The 14,986-nt window shown below is 32.3% G+C and overlaps 1 protein-coding gene across 3 annotated transcripts in view; it reads right to left on the bottom strand.

Moving 5' to 3' along the window:
* Nucleotides 1-14,986, bottom strand: part of LOC142325699 (SH2 domain-containing protein 4A-like) — a 176,898-nt gene that overhangs the window by 89,228 nt on the left and 72,684 nt on the right. For 2 of the 3 annotated variants that reach the window (XM_075367738.1, XM_075367731.1), the window contains exon 2: nucleotides 14,725-14,761. The exons of the other annotated variant lie outside the window; for it this stretch is intronic. The gene's annotated coding sequence lies outside the window, so the exon portion shown is untranslated. The remainder of the gene's footprint in view (nucleotides 1-14,724; nucleotides 14,762-14,986) is intronic. 3 annotated transcript variants of the gene reach the window in all.

Below are 14,986 nucleotides of genomic sequence, written 5' to 3'. Positions count from 1 at the left end.
TTCCATGAAAACGGCTAAGCCATTTTTGGGAGTGACTGTCTCATGTCATCGAACCTGACGGTTCGATTATAATATCTAGCATACATACATTTACACTAATATACAATATTTATTCACAAGGAATTTTTTTCAGTAAAATGAGGTTTTTAATTCCGAAATTAGATCAACTAATTATTTTACAAAATTAAAACAATGGATCCCTCGTTTCTTTGGTAAATTAAATTACATATAAATAAAATCGCTTAACTTACTAGATAATCGTTCTTCATAAAATTATCGGTTTAACTATTAACTTATCTACTGTTAATTGTTTCAATAACAATTATCTTATCTACTAAAAAATTATTTTTACCTATTAATGCCAATCTTGTCTATTTGAATTTATAATAACAGTATCGGCAGCCCTTAAAAAAATAACAAAATATAAAACCCGATTTCTGTGATGGAAAGAATAATTCTTTTAAAATCTATTTTAAAAGAATCTATTTAAAAAATTCTTATTTAATCTTAAGTACAATAAAAACAAAATCACAATCGCTGTTATATTTCTGTCTTTTAATATAAATTACAAGAAAATCATTCATAAAGCAATTAAGAGAACTTTGAACAGACGGAGTGTAAAACCATTGGACTGGGTGTAAACTGGTATTTAAGATATCAATCTATTTAGTAACATTAACACCATATGTAGCTTTTAAGTGGGTAAATGTTGCGTATAAGTTACAACTCAAGAGGGTACTTGACATCAGTACTACTGTCACGTTTACAAGCCTAAACTTCCTCTTCCAAAACGTCTTCACTTTTCTTAATATTATAAAAAATAATTTTAACTATACGATAGGAAAACCGAATAAACAAAAAGATATTATTAAGCCACGAGAAAAAACATTTCAACTTCAAAATATACAACTTCGTTTATTTATATCAAATAATAAATCAGCAAAATTAAAAGTAATTAATAAGTCTTCAATTGCATATCCAAGTCGGGACTCTTGATCAATCAGATTATACATATGTTAAATTCATAATTATTCACTTACTAAAAAGAAAATTACAAAAAATCACATTTACTATACAGTAAATTAACTTAAACATAAAAACCTCGTAATTTTTGTAACTAAAACCTAAAATTAATTTGTTAAAGCAAGTGTATAAAAAATATCTTAATTTTTAATATTAATGAACAACTATTTTCAAAGACAAACGCATAAAAATATTAAAATTTTTAAAATCAATCTTCATTTATAATTAACGAATCTTAACAATCGGTTCTCTCACCATAGAGAGTTAAAACTGATAGAAAAGACTTGAAATTATACAATTTTTAGTTACACACAGTTCAATTTTGTTACTTTCAAAAGGTTTGGCCATTTTTCTTTTTAGTAAATATGAAAAGCATGCGATTAAGTCTGGTAATGGAAGATTGAATTCTACTGTAATAGGTTGAATAAACAGGTAACCGCATCAGATCGAAATAATGGTTGTCCGATCGCTTTACATACTACGCTTCACTCTTACTTTCCTGGCATCATAGTTCTATAGCTATTCTGCAAGAAGGAAAGAAAAAATGAAGAAAGAAGAAGTGAAAAAATGAAGTTTTTTTGCATTTCTCGACGTTTCATGACCCAGCGACCTTAAAAAACAAAAAAAAGGTGGAGGATAATGTTTGTACATACTTAACAATGTCTGCAAGGCGTGTTTGAAGCTTAATAGCTTTTGACTGGATAAACCGAATTTAATTAAATTTGGCACAGAGACTCAAGAATATATTTTTTTGTTTATTTTCACGCATCGTTATTTTTCTGCTATGCAAGAATAAATAATCAATGCCAGGAAAGTAATTAACTTTGTTGTCAGCTTTTTTTGTAAGTCTTTTATATACGGTAAATACGGGTTTACATTTATCTGAACCTATGTATGTTGTATGTAGGATCAAACTAGTCCTGTTGTTAAAATAACGTTTCGTATCAGAAATCAATTTCAGAAAAAGCATAAATTAATTGTATAACAAATTTTCTGCCACCAATTTAAAATTGATTCTCACGTAAAAAGTTTTTATCCTCTTTAGAAAAGTTTTTATCTTTATCATTATAAATCGGCAGGAAAAATACGTCATTAAAAATATTTCAATAAAATTTTGGAAGTTGCACAATCTGAACTTAATATTTTGAAGATATTTCCATGTCTTTCTTTTTACATAATAAAACAAAAAGAACTGAATTATCTGTCTTTTACTTTCTGATCGTTGTTTAAAGCTTTTAACGCTTAGTTAACCTGACTTATGTAATTGACAACTCATTGTTGATCTCAAATTTATTCTTCCATAGATATTTTAATAATAAAATAACGAATTACTTGACCAATTAATACGTCAAGCAACAGTCAATATTTTTCACGATTTGACTACAAATTCTTCCCAATTGGAAAAACATTCGATAAAAAAGTAACTACAAAAAAAAAGAAGAATAAGTACAATAGACATTTCAGTAATAAAAAGTAGGTCATATGTATTTTCCAATTTAATGGTACCAAAAATGTTAATCTGTTAATGTAATGAAAATAATTATTACGAGTATATTCTTGTAATTATGATTTGCACATAGCATAATTCAGACTTGATGTACAGTTTTGTGCTCCTTTTTAGGAAATACTTTTTACGTCTTTGCAATTCCAATTATATAATAACTTGTTCGGGATTGAGGGGGTTTCAAGATAAGTTAAATAGTAAATTCTTTTCGCTGAAGATCATGATACATAAAAACCCCCTATATGTTCGGGGGTCCACTCAAATGAGTGGAGGGAAGAATCTAGGCCAACGGTGTCTACTACCGGCCGTAAAAGGCGACTAAAGGGTAACTGTCTGTTGACCTTACCTCTATTTCCTTTCTTTCCTTCTCTCTTCCCTCCCTCCTATCCTTGTATTCCTTCTTATTCCTCCCTATCACGGCCGTTACAACGTGTTACGAACCCACCCAAGATGGAAACTATCGTGCTAATGGATCGATGGCTCTACGCAGTGAGCCTCAAACAATGTCCTATGGGCACCTGGGCGAACCCAGTTATAATTAGCTCTAGCGTCTATACGCGTGGGCTCTGTAGAGGTGGTCCTGTATTTCCCCAGTACTAGTGGGACCAAATTTTAAATCCTCAAATAAATTTTATGATGGTCGGTGGTAATATTAGTCATATGAAAAGGCCTCACTCAGCGTTGTCTGACGAGGATAATTTTGAGAAAAGTAATAATTTAAATGGTGACAAATCCAGTTTTTAATATAAGAACATCAGATTTGTGGTTCTTCGAAATAATCAGGAAGGTCCTGATTATTTCGAACAACCACACATGACCTTATGAAGGCCCTCATAGGGGTCTCGTCTTTCCTGTTCAGTAGAGTCGTAATGGGTTAAAATGGTTACGCTGAAGAACGTCATGGTTACCCTGAGGGAGACGGATCTGATAGAGACGTTTTAGTGACGAGCAGAGTCTATCGCTCTTATGTCTTATCAAAATGGGCGGTATAAATATAAGTGCGGTATGCCAAAAACCTTAAATACCAACTGAGGACTAATTTTTTTCCGGGAACTACTGGAGATGGACGTTACTGAAATTGCCGATGAGCTTCGTTATCAAGATGTTATAAGGTACAACAAATAATGAAACGTCAGAATGGAATGGAGAAACCTACTCCTTCCCTTATATTAACGTTCAACCTTCCCATATCGCCGGAGGAAATTAAAGTAGCTTACCTGTCAGTGCGAGTACGACTATTCATCCCCAACCCGCGCCGACTTTTCCAGTGTCAAGGGCACGGCCAGACTACTTCTTGCTTGAAAACCTCAATATGTGTTCGATGCGCTAAAGAAGGTTACAAAGATACTAACTGCCACGAAGAAACAAAATGTGCTAACTATGGTGGATCACATTCACCTCACTCACGAGATTGCCCAGAATTCTCAAAATTTGAACCGAGCAGAAGCTATCTTTCCCGGCCGCGCGAAAAGCATATACAAAGACGATGAACTCCCGGGACCTGGTTAAACCAGACGTACCTCTTGTCGCCGCTACATCAAGGCAAGCTCCTGGACGGTCTGATAATCAACAATGCGGATCTTGCAGTAGGTAAAAAAAACTTGTTCGGATGTTATCTGATTAAGTTGCTTCGCTCACTACCACTATTTCAGAGCAGGCTAGGAAAAGCATGAAGTCAATAATTACAGCCAGTGAAACCACAATTAGTGGGATCCCTTTAAATGTTGCTGTTCCCAAGTTTTTGTCATTACGGACAAGTGTCGATTTCCTAGAAAGAAAAACCGAACACGTCCTCATAAATATAATTATGTTATATTAATAATTATAAACATATTAATAGTTATAACCATAATTATAATTATATTATTGTCCTGTACATATAGTCCCCATCGTCTGGTTCATTGTCAAATATCGATCTCTCCTTTGCTCGCCGAGTATTATATTATTACAATTAAATATAATTATAATAATAGTTTATATATATATATATATATATATATATAAAATACCTGTAAACCTATAATAATTAACTTTATTTATAAAGTTAATTAGGTCTTTTGTCCCACACTGAAGATCTTAAAGTATTGATGTATACACAACCTTTAATAAATGTGCTTCCAAGAAACGCACCTCCTGCATTATGGTTGGGTTATAAGCGAGAACGTTACACTCAAGGGCTATTTCTCTGAAATTCGACTATCACGCAGAAAGTAGAAAAAGTGATGGGATTCCTGTCTTCATACGGGATGATGAAGTGTCAGCTACAACGATACCACTAGCTTCACTCATCCCTGCTGTCTCTATAAAACCATTTGTTCACTTCACACTGCAATCTGTACTTCTCACCAAGCCCCGAAATTGATGCTCTAGATATATATAAAATCTCCTCGACCAAATTCCATCCACGTCGTTAATAGTAGGAGACTTTAATGCCCATCAATTTTCATGGGGCTCATCAGTCCGTTCCACTCGAGGAAATATGATAATTATAATTTAAAGAACTGTCCAGGTGCTCTTTCCGATGCCAACTTACTTGAGGAATGGGAATTTTTAGCGTATAAAAAATAAAAAATCTAATCTGTATTTGAACCTAGATCTTTCAGGATGAGAGCAGAATATTCTACAATTCTATAGTTACTACTGAAAGTAGTAACACATAACATTAAAATAAATTCCATTTTGGAGATTTTGCATAGCCAAGTCCTCTGTCAATTAAACTTCCTGTTTGTTAGTTACATTCTTTGTGTATCTACAATTTCTTGTAAACTTCTGTTGATATTATTGTCCTTTCACGACTATTTTTCGGATTAATGCTTTTTGGCCTTTCTTGATTCTCATTCTATGATACCTTATTGATGTAACGCTCATTACTGCAGTCATTTTCACAATTTAATCTTTTCCTAAGTCTGTATATGCGTATACGGTATACGTTTTGTTGATATCAGTGATGTGTGGTAGGGGTAGTGTCCATGACATATTATTTGTCTTCATCTCTTTCTATGAGTTCATAAAAAAATTGTTAGTGTAATCGTTTTTGTTCTCCTTGTAAGGCTGTAGAAAAAATATTTTTAATATTACCAAGAATACATTTTACTATTGAGAATATTATTGTTATTTATCGAGCTGGAAAATAATCGTAATAATCACGTATTCCTATTTGTCACTATTATACTATAAAAGAGCATATAAACGTAAAAAAGAAATAAATTTAGGTGTCAATGCAATGTATGTGCATTTTTTCTATTACGAAGCAACACCGTACAATCTTTTGTCAATGTCATTGTTTTAACGACGTGAGCTTTCACTCAGATCATTAGGTAAACATAAAAATAATCTCGCTTGATTTTACTATGGACCGTAAAACTTGTTGATTTTTTTATTACTTTCCCGGCTATAGCGATATATGTTGTTGTAGCAACTGCAGCTATAACGGGAAAGTATACAGATCGATCCAAAAAAATTGGTATTTTTTACTTCCTTTACTTTGTACACGGAAGTATTGTAATCGCAAAAAATCTCGGTATTAACATTTCAACGGAAATACCCATTTTGATCACTCCTGAATCCATTTTGACTAGTTTCGGCGTGACATCTGTACGTACGTATATATCTCGCATAACTCAAAAACGATTAGCCGTAAAATGTTGAAATTTTGAATTTAGAACTGTTGTAACATCTATTTGCGCACCTCCCCTTTTGATTGCAATCGACTTGACCAAAAATGTCCAAAAAAAAAAACGCCAAAATCCCCCAAAAAATCTGAACTTTGGACTTTTTCTTAACTGCAGCAATAAGCCCTGATTGAGAGCTTTTCAACGATATATGATAAGTGGTAATTATTTTCATTGGTCCCAGAGTTATAGCAAAATAAAACTTTAATTAATAAAATATTTGGATCTTACAAGGGGAAGGCACATCGGTTCGAATCCGACGTAATTTCCTTTTTTTTAATTTTTTTTTAATTTAAATATATTGATTTATTAATAATTATTAACCGCTGATTGTAAAAACATTTTTACAATAAATAATAATTCATTAACAACAAAAAAAATGAAAAATCAGAAGTTATTAGTGGAAAAAAATTGTATGTACTTTTTAAAATGTGTATATGTAAGTTAACAGGCATACAAGGAAGTCAAGTGGTGTCCACAACATTCTTTTTTAAGTTTTGTACCTTAACGAGATATTTAAAAAGGTTTTTTAATAACAAAATAAAAATTTAAATAAATTATATATAATCTGCGAAAAATCCTTTATTCCATTACTCTTAGTCCAAAAAATTATTTTCGTCAGATGGACGTTTTTATGAAGGCAGTATGTTGGTCTTAAACCCATCTGGTTGGACTAGTTAGTGGTGACCTCGACATCGCAAATCAACTGATTTCGAAGTCGAGAGTTGTAAGGTTCAAATCCTAGCAGTAAAGGCACTTCTATAGGGATTTGAATACTAGATCGTGGATTACGGTGTTCTTTGTGGTTGCGTTTCAATTAACCATACATCTCAGGAATGGTCGACCTGAGGCCGTTCAAGACTGCACTTCATTTACATACAAACATATCATCCTCTGAAGTAGTACCTTACGGTGGTTCCGAAGGCTAAACAGAAAAAAGAGAGAGAATGTTGGACTCCATTCACCAATTTTCTTCAAACTTGGTAAACAGGTACTACCTTCGGGGAAAAGAATGTATTAATTTTTTGCAAAAATTGTAAAAAGTGGTGGGGATGTTTTGGCCTAAATAAATTTCAATTTTATTTACTGGGAAGTTTTTCTTAATATAACAAATCACCAAAAATTTTATTTAGTATTCAACCTATCTCCTAAAAGTGGCTACATATTTTCCTTTTTTTAGCTATTACATCTTGCTTTAGAAAAGGAGTTAATGGGAGATTTTTACATTTGTATTTTCTGCATCAATAGGTCTTGAAACTACTATAAATCTGTTTGCTCTTCCCTCTACAAAGATCGGTAGCAACAAGATATTTTTTTAGTTTCTAAAAAGTAAAAAACAAAAAACTAAACTTAAATCCACTCACAAGTTACCTATTGCATTTAAAATGCAAAGTGCTTTATTTTTTATAGTCCTTACTCTTGAGTATTTCTTGAAAAAAATAAACCAAACAAAAGTTTTCATTCCCTTCCTAAAAAATTACAACTTTGTTTATTTAGAATTATGACTACCTTTGTTTTTTAAAACAATTTAATTTTTTTTTATGAACACTTGGAGATTTTCTTAAAAATTAATTTTTCCCTAATGCTTCCCCTTAAGGCCTCAGAATGAATTTTTCTTTTGCAATTTCAAATTTTTAATATTCAAAACGTATTTCATCAAAACAATGAAGTCAATAAAATAACCTAATGTCCCTCCCCTGTTTGGAGCTTCCAAATTTTTAATAAAAATATAATTTTTTTTAAATCGCGATTTTAATTTATCTAAAAAATAATTTTAGAATATTTTAATCATTAACAAAAGCCCTCTGATGCATGAACACCAAATTTTGAAAAGTTGAAACCATTTTTTTCGAAATTTTTATGCTAATATACTAATATTAAAAATATTGGTTATTGCTTTATTTTGGTGAGTATCTTGACTTCAAAGATTAAAATTCTTTAAATATAATCGAATTGTTTTTAAATGTATATTCAATTGATCGTAGGTTTTTTTTAAGTTTTGACAGCAAATTTATGTATTTTAGCCGTACAACCTGCTTTGCGTGAATTTTCGAATTTTAATTGAAAAAATTCGTGAAAAAAATAATATAGTTATAAATATTATTTACTGACCACTTAGTATCTCAGTCAGTAGAAACACTGAAGGTTCCGGGTTCGATTTCGGGCTAGGGTTTTGATTTCATGTCGAAATAGACTTTTTATATGTTTATAGATTTTCGTAGGTGCTCCCTATCAAAACCTATACGTACGCTAAAAACAAATTAAAAAATTATTTACAGAATTTAAAGATATTGAATTTTTATGAAATTTCCTAATAATAGAAGTAATATTTAACTCATCTGTACATTTGAACACTTTCTATTTGTTCCTGTTTAGTTGTACCGTATTCGTGCTTCTGTATCTTGGACATTATTCTACCATTAGAAAGAGATCGTACAATTTTCTCCTTCCTCTTATTTTACAATAAATTATTTATTTATTCTTTTACCGATTTATTGACATAATTTATGATGTTAACCGCTGTTTTATAAAATACCAAAAACCGTAAAAATGGCTGATTTATCAAAAAGAATGTTAAAAAACAAAGATTAAGTTATGTAATGTTTTATTAAAATGATATCTAATAGAGAAAATGATGAAATAGAATTTTAAAAAACATTGCTAATTTGCCCCTCAGCAAAGGTAGATAATTCTTTCGCATTGATCTTAACGTTTTAACGACACCGTTGTAGTACGTATACAAAAGTATGTGGTACGTTTCACAAAAGTACCTAAATTTCACAGTTTCATTTTAATTTTAACAAAGCGATTGGATAAAAGAAATGTGAAAGAATGAAAATGTTTATTAACACTTCCGTTAATATTCTGTTCAGTTAGGCAAACGTACAGTCGCTTCACAGTGAAACATATGTGTAGACAATGTTCTGCTGTTATGTGTAACAACTTTAATAAAATAACTTTAATGTGTAACAAATGCTTCCTTTTCTTGAAATTCCTCCAATCTGTTGTTAACTGTAAATAACTACATACAGCGTTAAGTGTTGTTAAAACAAATTCAATGCAAAGACTTTCTTTCTTTACCGAGATAGAAAATAACAGTTTAAAATAAATCGTAGCTATAGTAAACAGCCTATTGAAATTACTAAAAAATGTATTTATGATGGTTCAACTCAGCGACTGCATTATAGATTTCGGTGACGATAGGTTTTCTTGAATACAAATCTTCTAAAGCTTGGAGTACAGTAAAAGAGTCCCTACAAATAAGGATATGGTGGTATTTTGGATTAATAATTCAAAGATTTAATGATTGCGTGCAATTCATCAGTGAAGACAGGAGAACCGAAAGTATAGGTTCGTCATAAACGTAAAGTGCGCATCCAACGGTATCATTCTGTTTCGAGCCATCTGTGTATAGTATTTCATCTAAGTCTGTCTTGAAGAGAAATTCATAAAACATTTGCTGAAAGACGATAGGAGTTTTAGATTTTTTTATTAAATACAGTAAGGTCAAAATTAAAATTTATGGGGTCGAATCTCCACGGAGGATATGAACAGGGATAGATCAGAAAGTAGTAGGTGTATCAAAATTTAAAAGATGCCGTAAACGCCGGGTAAAAACACCATTTAAATGAGGCTTCGCGAAGAGTGCTTTAAAAACCGGGTTATTCGATTGTCCTTTAACACGGGCAGAAATGCTAGCAGCTGGTCCAATTTATCCCTTCTTTCTTTCTTTTCCTGTTTAGCCTCCGGTAACTACCGTTTAGATAATTCTTCAGAGGATGAATGAAGATGATATGTATGAGTGTAAATGAAGTGTAGTCTTGTACATTCTCAGTTCGACCATTCCTGAGATGTGTGGTGAATTGAAACCCAACCACCAAAGAACACCGGTATCCACGATGTAGTATTCAAATCCGTGTAAAAATAACTGACTTGAACGCTGTAACTCTCGACTTCCAAATTAGCTGATTTGGGAGGACACGTTAACCACTAGACCAACCCGGTGGGTTGGTCCAATTTATCCCAAAGTGACTCGACCTAACCAAATATGCTTGTGACAGGGCTTGATTTAAATGCAACTGATGCAAAACGAAGGAAAGTGTTATCTACAGCATCAAACTATGAACTGCATAATCGGTTTTAACCGATAATGTAAATTAAGATAAAGATAAGATTACATCACGTAAGATAAATTGTAACTCCAATCGGCTCCCCAGCAGGTGTTGCTAAGGCCTCGCAGCATATCTAAAATTTTAAAACATTTCGTTTTTAATTGTTTTGTGTTTGATCTACGTAAAACGGCTATCAAAAATCATATATATATATATATATATACACACACACACACACACACATAGAGCAAAATCATCAACAAATAAAGATCATGAAACAGGTGACTGCACACATTAGTAATACTGTTGACGACTATAGCAAACAAGGTGGTACTTAATACACTTCCTTGAGGCACTCCGTTCTCCAAGGTGAGGCTATTCAACAAACAATCCTCCAACACGAACACGGAACGTTCGGTCATTTAAGAAACCCCAAATAAAGTAGGCATATTGTCCGTGGCTCCCTACTCTAAAAGGGTGTTCAAAATACCACGTCGCACGCCTTGCTAATGTCAGAAAAGATAGCGACGAGGCGCTGGTGGAGAAGAAAAGTCCACTACCCGTTTGCACAAAATGTTTGTCAAGGAGATAGGGCGGTAGCCTGAAGGGCATGCTTTGTCGTCCAGCATGACGACATGCTGAGGGGCATGGCTTCTAACCAGAGGGGTGGGAAAACTTGCGCAGAGAACAACACATTATAAATACACAATAAGTGTTGTCGCGCCGAATGGGGAAGGTGTGAAGGCACACTGAGACGAATGTTGTCAGGTCCAGGGGAGGTGTCACGTGAGTTTTTTTTAGTGCATGCGACAACTCATTGAATGTAAAGGGAGCATTTAATTCACCGACCGAATCCCCAACGTTTAACGGTAATATTTACACCTGTACCTTATATCTGTGATATTTTTTTAGTATATGATGACGTGAGAGACACCGAACGAAAACAATCTGTCAAGTTAATTTCTACTGCAGAAGATGTCGTAAGAAGTTCTCCATGGTGAATAAGTTCAATAAATTGTTTCTACGATCCGAAAATTGTACGAAGCTTCTTCCACACAGTAGACGTGAGAGTAGTGTGTGTGATGGTGTCTCAAGTAATTCGTTCACCACTTTCTCCTAGCGTCTAAGAATACCCGACGACGTATTGCTCTAGTCTTACGGTACAAATTCAAATCTTCATTTGTAGGTCTGCGGTTAAATTTACGCAGTGCCTGCGTAAATTTAACGTAAATCGCGTTTTGGTCGTAAATCACGACTTAAATTTAAACTCCATTTTTGGAGTACAAAAGAGATTAGATTTAAAATATAATAAAATTAAGATTCAAACTGGTTATGCACTATTATATAATACAATAATCTAGAGAGTTTTTGCAGAACGCATGACTTGAAGTGCTATAAAATATAAACTGTTTGAAGGGTTTTTCCACACAATGAGATACATACCTTAGACACACTAAGTACGTAAAGGCCTTTCAAATTTTATTTCGGTAGTATTTTAATACCTTTACATCATTTCTACCTATATACGATAATTTTATAAAACACTGTATCGAAGGTTTTGTTTAAAAGTTTCCATATCGATATAGATCGTAACTACACGAAAATTCGTCATCTTGTAAAATACATTTTTAAGCTAGCGTTAAACTATACTTGCTACAACGTATTTTTTCCGATGGACTGAAGTTATTAACTAACTGGATTTGACAGTTAATGCAAAAAATAACCGGTTTACATAATTTATTTCGCAATCATTTTTCTATTAACTTAAATAACTTCATTTCATTATTGAATTTTTCATCAAAAAATGGAGAGAAATGTTTTATCACTTTTTACCGTAACTAACTTTACCTCCGTTTGAAATGCTAAGTAATTTATAAAAATATATTCTCATCAGCCGCATAAAAACTAACCGTTTCTCATTACCCACGCCAATGGGCAATTTTCTGCAACTAGCTCACCGTTACCGACCACTTCTCAATTAATGTCTATATTTTAATCAAACATAGTTATTTTAAAATAAAAAATGTTAGTTTTCATAAAATACATAAGAAAATATAATATCCGTTTCAAACAGCCATAAAGAAGATTAAATTTTTTTTTATAATTGTTTATTCTTTCTACATATTTAGATTTTTTTTTCTTTATAAATCAGTAGTTAATTGAAATTCCATAAGAAAACAGAAAACTAAATGTCTGGTTCAATAAGGCAAGCGGTGAAAGAACAATTCAAAACTCATTTATAGATCAGAGATGTTTCCCCGATTACGCGATTGCAAAAGAGCCAAACTACTACAGAAACATTTAGGTAGAAACAGACATTTACAGATGGTAAATGTTGTATCAGCTGCCAAATTGACGAATGAACCTGCAAACTACAATTGAACTAGTGGCAAAGTTCAAAGTGCCAAGGTTTCTGGGTGTCCCGTCATACCACAATAAGTAAAAGAGTTCAGACTGTGTACAACGGCATGCGAGACAAATCAGACTCTACTGCTCGGGGTAATTCAATTTCCTTTGCTCTGAGTCGGCTATCAAACGCTGTACATAAACATTGTGTTCTGTTTGTGAACAATCTGAACATGTGCTGACATATACTGCCCCTGCTTTTCAACCTTTTCTTCCTTAGAATTCAATTTATGCATCACAATGGAATAATGGAATTCAGTTGTACAATACAATTCAATTAAAGATAAACTAAATAATATGGAGATAAACTACGTATTATGTAAATTAATAATTAATTAAACTGATGTCTTCTAATAAGGGAAATGAATTCTCTGGACAGATGAACTGTTCTGTTGCGTTAACATAGGACCAAGATTCAAAATTATAAAAATGTCCCTGTATACAGTAAGGTAAGATAGAGTTTCATCAAAAATATAGTTACAATAATACGATCAAAATACTTCTGTTACGGGTAAGCGTGGTCCTACAGATTCAATTAACAAAACTTTTTTCGGATTGATGTATGTTAAAATGATTACACAACTAAAATGCAAAACACGTTTTAGATCACACCTGACTTACTATCTCGTTTAAAACTTTCTTAGCATCCCCAAATTTCTTGATGAGAATTTTTTTTTTATATCTTCTCATACAGTAAACATCTTACAGAAAATTTAAAAAAACTAAGATTGATTAAGCCAATAACATTTAAACTACTTCTGTCTAAATTTTTTTCTCAGGATATTAACTGGAAAAGCATTTTTATTATTGACTCTTAAAATGTTTCGCTAAAATGCATCTACACAATACAAATCACTTAATTTTTCATCCGCCACAAAGGGCTGTCACCAATTCAGTATTTTCAACAAAATAATTTTTTTTCAAATGTTTAACTTCATACGTATCAACTTTTCTATTTCAATTTTATACGAAACAGATATTAGAAATATATATATATATTTAATATATGTATATTACAGAACCAAACAGCAACAATAATAATTGAAGAACATAATTAAGAAGCCGTAATAAGAAAGGGAGTCCGACAAGGATGTTCCCTATCCCCGTTACTTTTTAATTTTTACAAAGAACTAGCAGTTAATGATGTTAAAGAACAATTAAGATCCGAAGTAACAGTACAAGGTTAAAAGATAAAGATGCTACGATTTGCTAATGACATAGTAATTCCAACTGAGAGTAAAAAGGATTTAGAAGAAACTATGAATGGCATGGATGAAGTCCTACGCAAGAACTACCGCATGAAAATACATAAAAACAAAACGAAAGTAATGAAATGTAATAGAAATAATGAAGATGGACAGTTGAATGTGAAAATAGGAGGAGAAAAGATTATGGAGGTAGAAGAATTTTGTTATTTGGGAAGTAGAATTACTAAAGATGGACGAAGCAGGAGCAATATAAAATGCCGAATAGCACAAGCGAAACGAGTTTTCAGTCACAATATATTTTGGTTACATCAAAAATTAATTTAAATGTCAGGAAAAGATTTTTGAAAGTATATGTTTGGAACGTCGCTTTATATGGAAGTGAAACTTGGACGATCGGAGTACCCGAGAAGAAAAGATTAGAAGCTTTTGAAATGTGGTGTTATAATAGAATGTTTAAAATCAGATGGATGGATAAAGTGACAAATGAAGAGGTGTTGCGGCAAATTGATGAAGAAAGAAGCATTTGGAAAAATATAGTTAAAAGAAGAGACAGACTTATAGGCCACATACTAAGGCATCCTGGAATAGTCGTTTTAATATTGGAAGGACAGGTAGAAGGACAAAATTGTATAGGCAGGCCACGTTTGGAATATGTAAAACAAATTGTTAGGGATGTAGGATGTAGAGGGTATACTTAAATGAAACGACTAGCACTAGATAGGGAATCTTGGAGAGCTGCAAAGTCAAATAACTGAAGATCAAAAAAAATATGTATACATGTAAAATAAGATCAAACGTACCTGAGTTCTTAGTTACCGTTACTAGATGAGAGTAGTCCTAAAAAAAAAAGAAAAAAAAAAAGAAATTTTAATATTTTTTTAAAATGTTCGTAAAAACTCTTAACCACAACACAAAACGTAGCAAGCAATAATAAGAAAACACAGATTATTTTAACGGGAAAAAAATAATATTTTAAAACAACTTAACTGTAACATTATTTGGGTGGAGGGGTAACGTATAACACAAACACAGTTTATGTTATCTAATACAGTGTTCAAAAAG

Source organism: Lycorma delicatula, chromosome 1 (genome assembly GCF_047948215.1).
Source record: "Lycorma delicatula isolate Av1 chromosome 1, ASM4794821v1, whole genome shotgun sequence".
NCBI lineage: Eukaryota > Metazoa > Arthropoda > Insecta > Hemiptera > Fulgoridae > Lycorma > Lycorma delicatula.
Note: the sequence above shows the minus strand (reverse complement) of the source record. Positions and strands in the feature narration are given on the sequence as shown.